The following is a 13,418-nucleotide window of genomic DNA, read 5'->3' on the forward strand; positions in this document are numbered from 1 at the left end:
CGAGGAATACATAACACTTCGCAAATCATGTTATATCTTACCATGAAACATAGAAATGAGATGCGATATCGCATTTTAAGGATCATATGAACTCTATTGCTACGATACCTAGACATCTGCAGACGCTTCTTCCTAGCAAGGAAGTGTCGCATTTACATTCATTTGAAGTGTAGACGAGGAATACATGACACTTCGCAATGAATATTATATCCTACCATGAAACATAGATATGAGATGCAATATCTCGTTTCAAGAAGCATTAGAAAGCTATTGCTACGATACGTAGATATCTGCAAACGCTATTTCCTAGCGAGGAAGTATCACATTCACATTCATTTGAAGTGTAGACGAGGAATGCAGAACACTTCGCAAATCATGTTATATCTTACCATGAAACATAGAAATGAGATGCGATATCGCGTTTTAAGAAGGATTAGAAATATATTGCTACGATACGTAGACATCTGCAAACGCCATTTCCTAGCGAGGAAGTGTCGCATTCACATTCATTTGAAGTGTGGACGAGGAATACATAACACTTCGCAAATCATATTATTTCTTACCATGAAACATAGATATGAGATGCGATATCGCGTTTTAAGAAGCATTAGAAAGCTAATGCTACGATACGTAGACATCTGCAAACGCTATTTCCTAGCGAGGAAGTATCGCATTCACATTCATTTGAAGTGTAGACGAGGAATACATAACACTTCGCAAATCATGTTATATCTTACCATGAAACATAGAAATGAGATGCGATATCGCATTTTAAGGATCATATGAACTCTATTGCTACGATACCTAGACATCTGCAGACGCTACTTCCTAGCAAGGAAGTGTCGCATTTACATTCATTTGAAGTGTAGACGGGGAATACATGACACTTCGCAAATCATATTATATCTTACCATGGAACATAGGAATGAGATGCGATATCGCGTTTTAAGAAGCATTAGAAAGCTATTGCTACGATACGTAGATATCTGCAAACGCTACTTCCTAGCGAGGAAGTATCGCATTCACATTCATTTGAAGTGTAGACGAGGAATACATAACACTTCGCAAATCATGTTATATCTTACCATGAAACATAGAAATGAGATGCGATATCGCGTTTTAAGAAGCATTAGAAATCTATTGCTACGATACGTAGACATCTGCAAACGCTACTTCCTAGCGAGGAAGTGTCGCATTCACGTTCATTTGAAGTGTAGACGAGGAACACATAACACTTCGCAAATCATATCATATCTTACCATGAAACATAGATATGAGATGCGGTATCGCGTTTTAAGAAGCATTAGAAAGCTAATGCTACGATACGTAGACATCTGCAAACGCTATTTCCTAGCGACGAAGTATCGCATTCACATTCATTTGATGTGTAGACGAGGAATACATAACACTTCGCAAATCATGTTATATCTTACCATGAAACATAGAAATGAGATGCGATATCGCGTTTTAAGAAGCATTAGAGCACTATTGCTACGATAGGTAGACATTTGCAAACGCTATTTCCTTGCAAGGAAGTGTCGCATTAACATTCATTTGAAGTGTAGACGAGGAATACATAACACTTCGCAAATCAGATTATATCTTGCCATGAAACATAGAAATGAGATGCGATATCGCGTTTTAAGAAGCATTAGAAATCTATTGCTACGATACGTAGACATCTGCAAACGCCATTTCCTAGCGAGGAAGTGTCGCATTCCCATTCATTTGAAGTGTAGACGAGGAATACATAACACTTCGCAAATCATATTATATCTTACCATGAAAGATAGAAATGAGATGCGATATCGCGTTTTAAGAATCATAAGAACTCTATTGCTACGATACGTAGACAACTGCAAACGCTATTTCCTTGCAAGGAAGTGTCGCATTTACATTCATTTGAATCGCATACGAGGAATGCATAACACTTCGCAATGAATATTATATCTTATCATGAAACATAGATATGAGATGCAATATCTCGTTTTAAGAAGCATTTGAACTCTACTGCTACGATACGTAGACATCAGCAAACGCTATTACCTAGCGAGGAAGTATCGCATTCACATTCATTTGAAGTGTAGACGAGGAATACATAACACTTCGCAAATCATGTTATATCTTACCATGAAGCATAGAAATGAGATGCGATATCGCGTTTTAAGAATCATATGAACTCTATTGCTACGATACGTAGACATCTGCAATCGTTAATTCCTTGGAAGGAAGTGTCGCATTTACTTTCATTTGAATCGTAGACGAGGAATGCATAACACTTCCCAATGAATATTATATCTTATCATGAAACATAGATATGAGATGCAATTTCTCGTTTTAAGAAGCATTTGAACTCTATTGCTTCGATACGTAGACATATGCAAACGCTATTTCCTTGCAAGGATGTGTCGCAATTACATTCACTTGAAGTGTAGACGAGGAATACATAACACTTAGGCAAATCATATTATATCTTACCATGAAACATTGAAATGAGATGCGATATCGCGTTTTAAGAAGCATTAGAAAGCTATAGCTACGATACGTAGACATCTGCAAACGCTATTTCCTAGCAAGGAAATATCGCATTCACATTCATTTGAAGTGTAGACGAGGAATACATAACACTTCGCAAATCATGTTATATCTTACCATGAAACATAGAAATGAGATGCGATATCGCGTTTAAAGAATCATATAAACTCTATTGCTACGATACGTACACATCTGCAAACGCTATTTCCTAGCGACGAAGTGTCGCATTCACATTCATTTGAAGTGTGGACGAGGAATACATAACACTTCGCAAATCATATTATATCTTACCATGAAACATAGAAATGAGATGCGATATCGCGTTTTAAGAAGCGTTAGAAAGCTATTGCTACGATACGTAGACATCTGCAAACGCTATTTCCTAGCGTGGAAGTATCGCATTCACATTCATTTGAAGTGTAGACGAGGAATACATAACACTTCGCAAATCATGTTATATCTTACCATGAAACATAGAAATGAGATGCGATATCGCATTTTAAGGATCATATGAACTCTATTGCTACGATACCTAGACATCTGCAGACGCTACTTCCTAGCAAGGAAGTGTCGCATTTACATTCATTTGAAGTGTAGACGAGGAATACATGACACTTCGCAATGAATATTATATCCTACCATGAAACATAGATATGAGATGCAATATCTCGTTTCAAGAAGCATTAGAAAGCTATTGCTACGATACGTAGACATCTGCAAACGCTATTTCCTAGCGAGGAAGTATCACATTCACATTCATTTGAAGTGTAGACGAGGAATGCATAACACTTCGCAAATCATGTTATATCTTACCATGAAACATAGAAATGAGATGCGATATCGCGTTTTAAGAAGGATTAGAAATATATTGCTACGATACGTAGACATCTGCAAACGCCATTTCCTAGCGAGGAAGTGTCGCATTCACATTCATTTGAAGTGTGGACGAGGAATACATAACACTTCGCAAATCATATTATTTCTTACCATGAAACATAGATATGAGATGCGATATCGCGTTTTAAGAAGCACTAGAAAGCTAATGCTACGATACGTAGACATCTGCAAACGCTATTTCCTAGCGAGGAAGTATCGCATTCACATTCATTTGAAGTGTAGACGAGGAATACATAACACTTCGCAAATCATGTTATATCTTACCATGAAACATAGAAATGAGATGCGATATCGCATTTTAAGGATCATATGAACTCTATTGCTACGATACCTAGACATCTGCAGACGCTACTTCCTAGCAAGGAAGTGTCGCATTTACATTCATTTGAAGTGTAGACGAGGAATACATGACACTTCGCAAATCATATTATATCTTACCATGGAACATAGGAATGAGATGCGATATCGCGTTTTAAGAAGCATTAGAAAGCTATTGCTACGATACGTAGATATCTGCAAACGCTACTTCCTAGCGAGGAAGTATCGCATTCACATTCATTTGAAGTGTAGACGAGGAATACATAACACTTCGCAAATCATGTTATATCTTACCATGAAACATAGAAATGAGATGCGATATCGCGTTTTAAGAAGCATTAGAAATCTATTGCTACGATACGTAGACATCTGCAAACGCTACTTCCTAGCGAGGAAGTGTCGCATTCACGTTCATTTGAAGTGTAGACGAGGAACACATAACACTTCGCAAATCATATCATATCTTACCATGAAACATAGATATGAGATGCGGTATCGCGTTTTAAGAAGCATTAGAAAGCTAATGCTACGATACGTAGACATCTGCAAACGCTATTTCCTAGCGACGAAGTATCGCATTCACATTCATTTGATGTGTAGACGAGGAATACATAACACTTCGCAAATCATGTTATATCTTACCATGAAACATAGAAATGAGATGCGATATCGCGTTTTAAGAAGCATTAGAGCACTATTGCTACGATAGGTAGACATTTGCAAACGCTATTTCCTTGCAAGGAAGTGTCGCATTAACATTCATTTGAAGTGTAGACGAGGAATACATAACACTTCGCAAATCAGATTATATCTTGCCATGAAACATAGAAATGAGATGCGATATCGCGTTTTAAGAAGCATTAGAAATCTATTGCTACGATACGTAGACATCTGCAAACGCCATTTCCTAGCGAGGAAGTGTCGCATTCCCATTCATTTGAAGTGTAGACGAGGAATACATAACACTTCGCAAATCATATTATATCTTACCATGAAAGATAGAAATGAGATGCGATATCGCGTTTTAAGAATCATAAGAACTCTATTGCTACGATACGTAGACAACTGCAAACGCTATTTCCTTGCAAGGAAGTGTCGCATTTACATTCATTTGAATCGCATACGAGGAATGCATAACACTTCGCAATGAATATTATATCTTATCATGAAACATAGATATGAGATGCAATATCTCGTTTTAAGAAGCATTTGAACTCTATTGCTACGATACGTAGACATGAGCAAACGCTATTACCTAGCGAGGAAGTATCGCATTCACATTCATTTGAAGTGTAGACGAGGAATACATAACACTTCGCAAATCATGTTATATCTTACCATGAAGCATAGAAATGAGATGCGATATCGCGTTTTAAGAATCATATGAACTCTATTGCTACGATACGTAGACATCTGCAATCGTTAATTCCTTGGAAGGAAGTGTCGCATTTACTTTCATTTGAATCGTAGACGAGGAATGCATAACACTTCCCAATGAATATTATATCTTATCATGAAACATAGATATGAGATGCAATTTCTCGTTTTAAGAAGCATTTGAACTCTATTGCTTCGATACGTAGACATATGCAAACGCTATTTCCTTGCAAGGATGTGTCGCAATTACATTCACTTGAAGTGTAGACGAGGAATACATAACACTTAGGCAAATCATATTATATCTTACCATGAAACATTGAAATGAGATGCTATATCGCGTTTTAAGAAGCATTAGAAAGCTATAGCTACGATACGTAGACATCTGCAAACGCTATTTCCTAGCAAGGAAATATCGCATTCACATTCATTTGAAGTGTAGACGAGGAATACATAACACTTCGCAAATCATGTTATATCTTACCATGAAACATAGAAATGAGATGCGATATCGCGTTTTAAGAATCATATAAACTCTATTGCTACGATACGTACACATCTGCAAACGCTATTTCCTAGCGAGGAAGTGTCGCATTCACATTCATTTGAAGTGTGGACGAGGAATACATAACACTTCGCAAATCATATTATATCTTACCATGAAACATAGATATGAGATGCGATATCGCGTTTTAAGAAGCATTAGAAAGCTAATGCTACGATACGTAGACATCTGCAAACGCTATTTCCTAGCGAGGAAGTATCGCATTCACATTCATTTGAAGTGTAGACGAGGAATACATAACACTTCGCAAATCATATCATATCTTACCATGAAACATAGAAATGAGATGCGATATCGCGTTTTAAGAAGCATTAGAACACTATTGCTACGATAGGTAGACATTTGCAAACGCTATTTCCTGGCAAGGAAATGTCGCATTTACAAACATTTGAAGTGTAGAGGAGGAATACATAACACTTCGCAAATCAGATCATATCTTACCATGAAACATAGAAATGAGATGCGATATCGCGTTTTAAGAAGCATTAGAACACTATTGCTACGATAGGTAGACATTTGCAAACGCTATTTCCTGGCAAGGAAATGTCACATTCACATTCATTTGAAGTGTAGACGAGGAATACATGACACTTCGCAAATCATGTTATATCTTACCATGAAACATAGAAATGAGATGCGATATCGCGTTTTAAGAATCATATGAACTCTATTGCTACGATACGTAGACATCTGCAATCGCTATTTCCTAGCGAGGAAGTGTCGCATTCACATTCATTTGAAGTGTAGACGAGGAATACGTAGCACTTCGCAAATCATATTATATCTTACCATGATACATAGAAATTAGATGCGATATCGCGTTTTAAGAAGCATTAGAAAGCTATTGCTACGATACGTAGACATCTGCAAACGCTATTTCCTTGCAAGGAAGTGTCGCATTTACATTAATTTGAAGTGTAGACGAGGAATACATGAAACTTCGCAAATCATACTATATCTTACCATGAAACATAGAAATGAGATGCGATATCGCGTTTTAAGAGGCATTAGAAACCTATTGCTACGGTACGTAGACATCTGCAAACGCTATTTCTTTGCAAGGAAGTGTCGCATTTACATTCATTTGAAGTGTAGACGAGGAATACGTAGCACTTCGCAAATCATATTATATCTTACCATGAAACAGAAATAAGATGCGATATCGCGCTTTAAGAAGAATTAGAAATCTATTGCTACGATACGTAGACATCTGCAAACGCTATGTCCTGGCAAGGAAGTGTCGCATTTACATCCATTTGAATCGTAGACGAGGAATGCATAACACTTCGCAATGAATATTATATCTTATCATGAAACATAGAAATGAAATGCGATATCCCTATTTAAGAAGCATTAGATCTCTATTGCTTCGATACGGGGACATCTCCAAACGCTATTTCCTAGCAAGGAAGTGTCGCATTTACATTCTTGTGAATTGAATACAAGGTATACATGACACTTCGCAATGAATATTATATCTTATCATGAAACGTAGAAATGAGATGCGATATCCCTATTTAAGAAGCATTAGAACTCTATTGCTTCAATACGGAGACATCTGCAAACGCTATTTCCTAGCAGGGTAGCTTCGCATTTACATTCATTTGAAGTGAATACGAGGTATACATAGCACTCCACAATGAATATTTTACTTTATCATAAAACATAGAAATAGGTAGCGATATCGCGTTCCAAGAAGAATTAGAACTTTATTGCTACGATACGCAGACATCTGCAAACTCTATTTAATAGCAAGGAAGTGTCGCATTTACATTCTTTTGAAGTGAATACGAGGTATACATAACACTCCACAATGAATATTTCACCTTATCATGAAACATAGAAATAAGTAGCGATATCGCGTTCTAAGAAGCACTAGAACTCTATTGCTACGATACGTAGACATCTGCAAACGCTATTTCCTACCATGGAAGTGTCGCATTTACATTCTTTTGAAGTGAATACGAGGTATACATAACACTCCACAATGAATATTTCACCTTTTCGTGAAACATAGAAATAAGTAGCGATATCGCGTTTTACGAAGCACTAGAACCCTATTGCTTCAATACGGAGACATCTGCAAACGCTATTTCCTAGCAAGGAAGCGTCGCATTTACATTCATTTGAAGTGAATACGAGGTATACATAGCACTCCACAATGAATATTTTACCTTATCGTAAAACATAGAAATAGGTAGCGATATCGCGTTCCAAGAAGAATTAGAACTTTATTGCTACGGTACGTAGACATCTGCAAACGCTATTTCCTACCAAGGAAGTGTCGCATTTACATTCTTTTGAAGTGAATACGCGGTATACGTGACACTTCGCAATGAATATTACATCTTATCACGAAACATAGGAATGAGATGCGATAACGCGATTTAAGAAGCATTAGAAAACTTTTGCTACGATACGCAGACATCTGCAAACGCTATTTAATAGCAAGGAAGTGTCGCATTTACATTCTTTTGAAGTGAATACGAGGTATACATAACACTCCACAATGAATATTTCACCTTATCATGAAACATAGAAATAAGTAGCGATATCGCGTTCTAAGAAGCACTAGAACTCTATTGCTACGATACGTAGACATCTGCAAACGCTATTTCCTACCAAGGAAGTGTCGCATTTACATTCTTTTGAAGTGAATACGCGGTATACGAGACACTTCGCAATGAATATTACATCTTATCACGAAACATAGGAATGAGATGCGATAACGCGATTTAAGTAGCATTAGAAAACTTCTGCTACGATACGCAGACATCTGCAAACGCTATTTAATAGCAAGGAAGTGTCGCATTTACATTCTGTTGAAGTTAATACGAGGTATACATAACACTCCACAATGAATATTACACCTTATCATGAAACATAGAAATAAGTAGCGATATCGCGTATTAAGAAGCATTAGAACTCTGTTGCTACGATACGTAGACATCTGCAAACGCTATTTCCTACCAAGGAAGTGTCGCATTTACATTCTTTTGAAGTGAATACGAGGTATACGTGGCACTTCGCAATGAATATTACATATTATCATGAAACATAGAAATGAGATGCGATATCGCAATTTGAAATGCATTAGAACTCTATTGCTACGATACGTAGACATCTACAAAAGCTATTTCCTAGCAAGGAAGAGTCGCATTTACATTCTTTTGAAGTGAATACGAGGTATACATAACACTGCACAATGAATATTATATCTTATCATGAAACATAGAAATGAAATGCGATATCCCTATTTAAGAAGCATTAGATCTCTATTGCTTCGATATGGGGACATCACCAAACGCTATCTCCTAGCAAGGAAGTGTCGCATTTACATTCTTGTGAATTGAATACAAGGTATACATGACACTTCGCAATGAATATTATATCTTATCATGGAACATAGAAATGAGATGCGATATCCCTATTTAAGAAGCATTAGAACTCTATTGCTTCAATACGGAGACATGTGCAAACGCTATTTCCTAGCAAGGAAGCGTCGCATTTACATTCATTTGAAGTGAATACGAGGTATACATAGCACTCCACAATGAATATTTTACCTTATCATAAAACATAGAAATATGTAGCGATATCGCGTTCCAAGAAGAATTAGAACTTTATTGCTACGGTACGTAGACATCTGCAAACGCTATTTCCTACCAAGGAAGTGTCGCATTTACATTCTTTTGAAGTGAATACGCGGTATACGTGACACTTCGCAATGAATATTATATCTTATCATGGAACATAGAAATGAGATGCGATATCCCTATTTAAGAAGCATTAGAACTCTATTGCTTCAATACGGAGACATCTGCAAACGCTATTTCCTAGCAAGGAAGCGTCGCATATACATTCATTTGAAGTGAATACGAGGTATACATAGCACTCCACAATGAATATTTTACCTTATCATAAAACATAGAAATATGTAGCGATATCGCGTTCCAAGAAGAATTAGAACTTTATTGCTACGGTACGTAGACATCTGCAAACGCTATTTCCTACCATGGAAGTGTCGCATTTACATTCTTTTGAAGTGAATACGTGGTATACATAACACTGCACAATGAATATTATATCTTATCATGAAACATAGAAATGAAATGCGATATCCCTATTTAAGAAGCATTAGATCTCTATTGCTTCGATACGGGGACATCTCCAAACGCTATTTCCTAGCAAGGAAGTGTCGCATTTACATTCTTGTGAATTGAATACAAGGTATACATGACACTTCGCAATGAATATTATATCTTATCATGAAACGTAGAAATGAGATGCGATATCCCTATTTAAGAAGCATTAGAACTCTATTGCTTCAATACGGAGACATCTGCAAACGCTATTTCCTAGCAGGGTAGCTTCGCATTTACATTCATTTGAAGTGAATACGAGGTATACATAGCACTCCACAATGAATATTTTACTTTATCATAAAACATAGAAATAGGTAGCGATATCGCGTTCCAAGAAGAATTAGAACTTTATTGCTACGATACGCAGACATCTGCAAACTCTATTTAATAGCAAGGAAGTGTCGCATTTACATTCTTTTGAAGTGAATACGAGGTATACATAACACTCCACAATGAATATTTCACCTTATCATGAAACATAGAAATAAGTAGCGATATCGCGTTCTAAGAAGCACTAGAACTCTATTGCTACGATACGTAGACATCTGCAAACGCTATTTCCTACCATGGAAGTGTCGCATTTACATTCTTTTGAAGTGAATACGAGGTATACATAACACTCCACAATGAATATTTCACCTTTTCGTGAAACATAGAAATAAGTAGCGATATCGCGTTTTACGAAGCACTAGAACCCTATTGCTTCAATACGGAGACATCTGCAAACGCTATTTCCTAGCAAGGAAGCGTCGCATTTACATTCATTTGAAGTGAATACGAGGTATACATAGCACTCCACAATGAATATTTTACCTTATCGTAAAACATAGAAATAGGTAGCGATATCGCGTTCCAAGAAGAATTAGAACTTTATTGCTACGGTACGTAGACATCTGCAAACGCTATTTCCTACCAAGGAAGTGTCGCATTTACATTCTTTTGAAGTGAATACGCGGTATACGTGACACTTCGCAATGAATATTACATCTTATCACGAAACATAGGAATGAGATGCGATAACGCGATTTAAGAAGCATTAGAAAACTTTTGCTACGATACGCAGACATCTGCAAACGCTATTTAGTAGCAAGGAAGTGTCGCATTTACATTCTTTTGAAGTGAATACGAGGTATACATAACACTCCACAATGAATATTTCACCTTATCATGAAACATAGAAATAAGTAGCGATATCGCGTTCTAAGAAGCACTAGAACTCTATTGCTACGATACGTAGACATCTGCAAACGCTATTTCCTACCAAGGAAGTGTCGCATTTACATTCTTTTGAAGTGAATACGCGGTATACGAGACACTTCGCAATGAATATTACATCTTATCACGAAACATAGGAATGAGATGCGATAACGCGATTTAAGTAGCATTAGAAAACTTCTGCTACGATACGCAGACATCTGCAAACGCTATTTAATAGCAAGGAAGTGTCGCATTTACATTCTGTTGAAGTTAATACGAGGTATACATAACACTCCACAATGAATATTACACCTTATCATGAAACATAGAAATAAGTAGCGATATCGCGTATTAAGAAGCATTAGAACTCTGTTGCTACGATACGTAGACATCTGCAAACGCTATTTCCTACCAAGGAAGTGTCGCATTTACATTCTTTTGAAGTGAATACGAGGTATACGTGGCACTTCGCAATGAATATTACATATTATCATGAAACATAGAAATGAGATGCGATATCGCGATTTGAAATGCATTAGAACTCTATTGCTACGATACGTAGACATCTACAAAAGCTATTTCCTAGCAAGGAAGAGTCGCATTTACATTCTTTTGAAGTGAATACGAGGTATACATAACACTGCACAATGAATATTATATCTTATCATGAAACATAGAAATGAAATGCGATATCCCTATTTAAGAAGCATTAGATCTCTATTGCTTCGATATGGGGACATCACCAAACGCTATCTCCTAGCAAGGAAGTGTCGCATTTACATTCTTGTGAATTGAATACAAGGTATACATGACACTTCGCAATGAATATTATATCTTATCATGGAACATAGAAATGAGATGCGATATCCCTATTTAAGAAGCATTAGAACTCTATTGCTTCAATACGGAGACATGTGCAAACGCTATTTCCTAGCAAGGAAGCGTCGCATTTACATTCATTTGAAGTGAATACGAGGTATACATAGCACTCCACAATGAATATTTTACCTTATCATAAAACATAGAAATATGTAGCGATATCGCGTTCCAAGAAGAATTAGAACTTTATTGCTACGGTACGTAGACATCTGCAAACGCTATTTCCTACCATGGAAGTGTCGCATTTACATTCTTTTGAAGTGAATACGAGGTATACATAACACTCCACAATGAATATTTCACCTTATCGTGAAACATAGAAATAAGTAGCGATATCGCGTTTTACGTAGCACTAGAACTCTATTGCTACCATACGTAGACATCTGCAAACGCTATTTCCTACCAAGGAAGTGACGCATTTACATTCTTTTGAAGTGAATACGCGGTATACGTGACACTTCGCAATGAATATTACATCTTATCACGAAACATAGGAATGAGATGCGATAACGCGATTTAAGAAGCATTAGAAAACTTTTGCTACGACACGCAGACATCTGCAAACGCTATTTAGTAGCAAGGAAGTGTCGCATTTACATTCTTTTGAAGTTAATACGAGGTATACATAACACTCCACAATGAATATTACACCTTATCATGAAACATAGAAATAAGTAGCGATATCGCGTATTAAGAAGCATTAGAACTCTGTTGCTACGATACGTAGACATCTGCAGACGCTATTTCCTACCAAGGAAGTGTCGCATTTACATTCTTTTGAAGTGAATACGTGGTATACATAACACTGCACAATGAATATTATATCTTATCATGAAACATAGAAATGAAATGCGATATCCCTATTTAAGAAGCATTAGATCTCTATTGCTTCGATGCGGGGACATCTCCAAACGCTATTTCCTAGCAAGGAAGTGTCGCATTTACATTCTTGTGAATTGAATACAAGGTATACATGACACTTCGCAATGAATATTATATCTTATCATGAAACATAGAAATGAGATGCGATATCCCTATTTAAGAAGCATTAGAACTCTATTGCTTCAATACGGAGACATCTGCAAACGCTATTTCCTAGCAAGGAAGCGTCACATTTACATTCATTTGAAGTGAATACGAGGTATACATAGCACTCCACAATGAATATTTTACCTTATCGTAAAACATAGAAATAGGTAGCGATATCGCGTTCCAAGAAGAATTAGAACTTTATTGCTACGGTACGTAGACATCTGCAAACGCTATTTCCTACCATGGAAGTGTCGCATTTACATTCTTTTGAAGTGAATACGAGGTATACATAACACTCCACAATGAATATTTCACCTTATCGTGAAACATAGAAATAAGTAGCGATATCGCGTTTTACGAAGCACTAGAACTCTATTGCTACCATACGTAGACATCTGCAAACGCTATTTCCTACCAAGGAAGTGTCGCATTTACATTCTTTTGAAGTGAATACGCGGTATACGTGACACTTC

This window comes from Xylocopa sonorina, unplaced genomic scaffold (assembly GCF_050948175.1).
Source record: "Xylocopa sonorina isolate GNS202 unplaced genomic scaffold, iyXylSono1_principal scaffold0034, whole genome shotgun sequence".
In the NCBI taxonomy this organism is placed as follows: domain Eukaryota; kingdom Metazoa; phylum Arthropoda; class Insecta; order Hymenoptera; family Apidae; genus Xylocopa; species Xylocopa sonorina.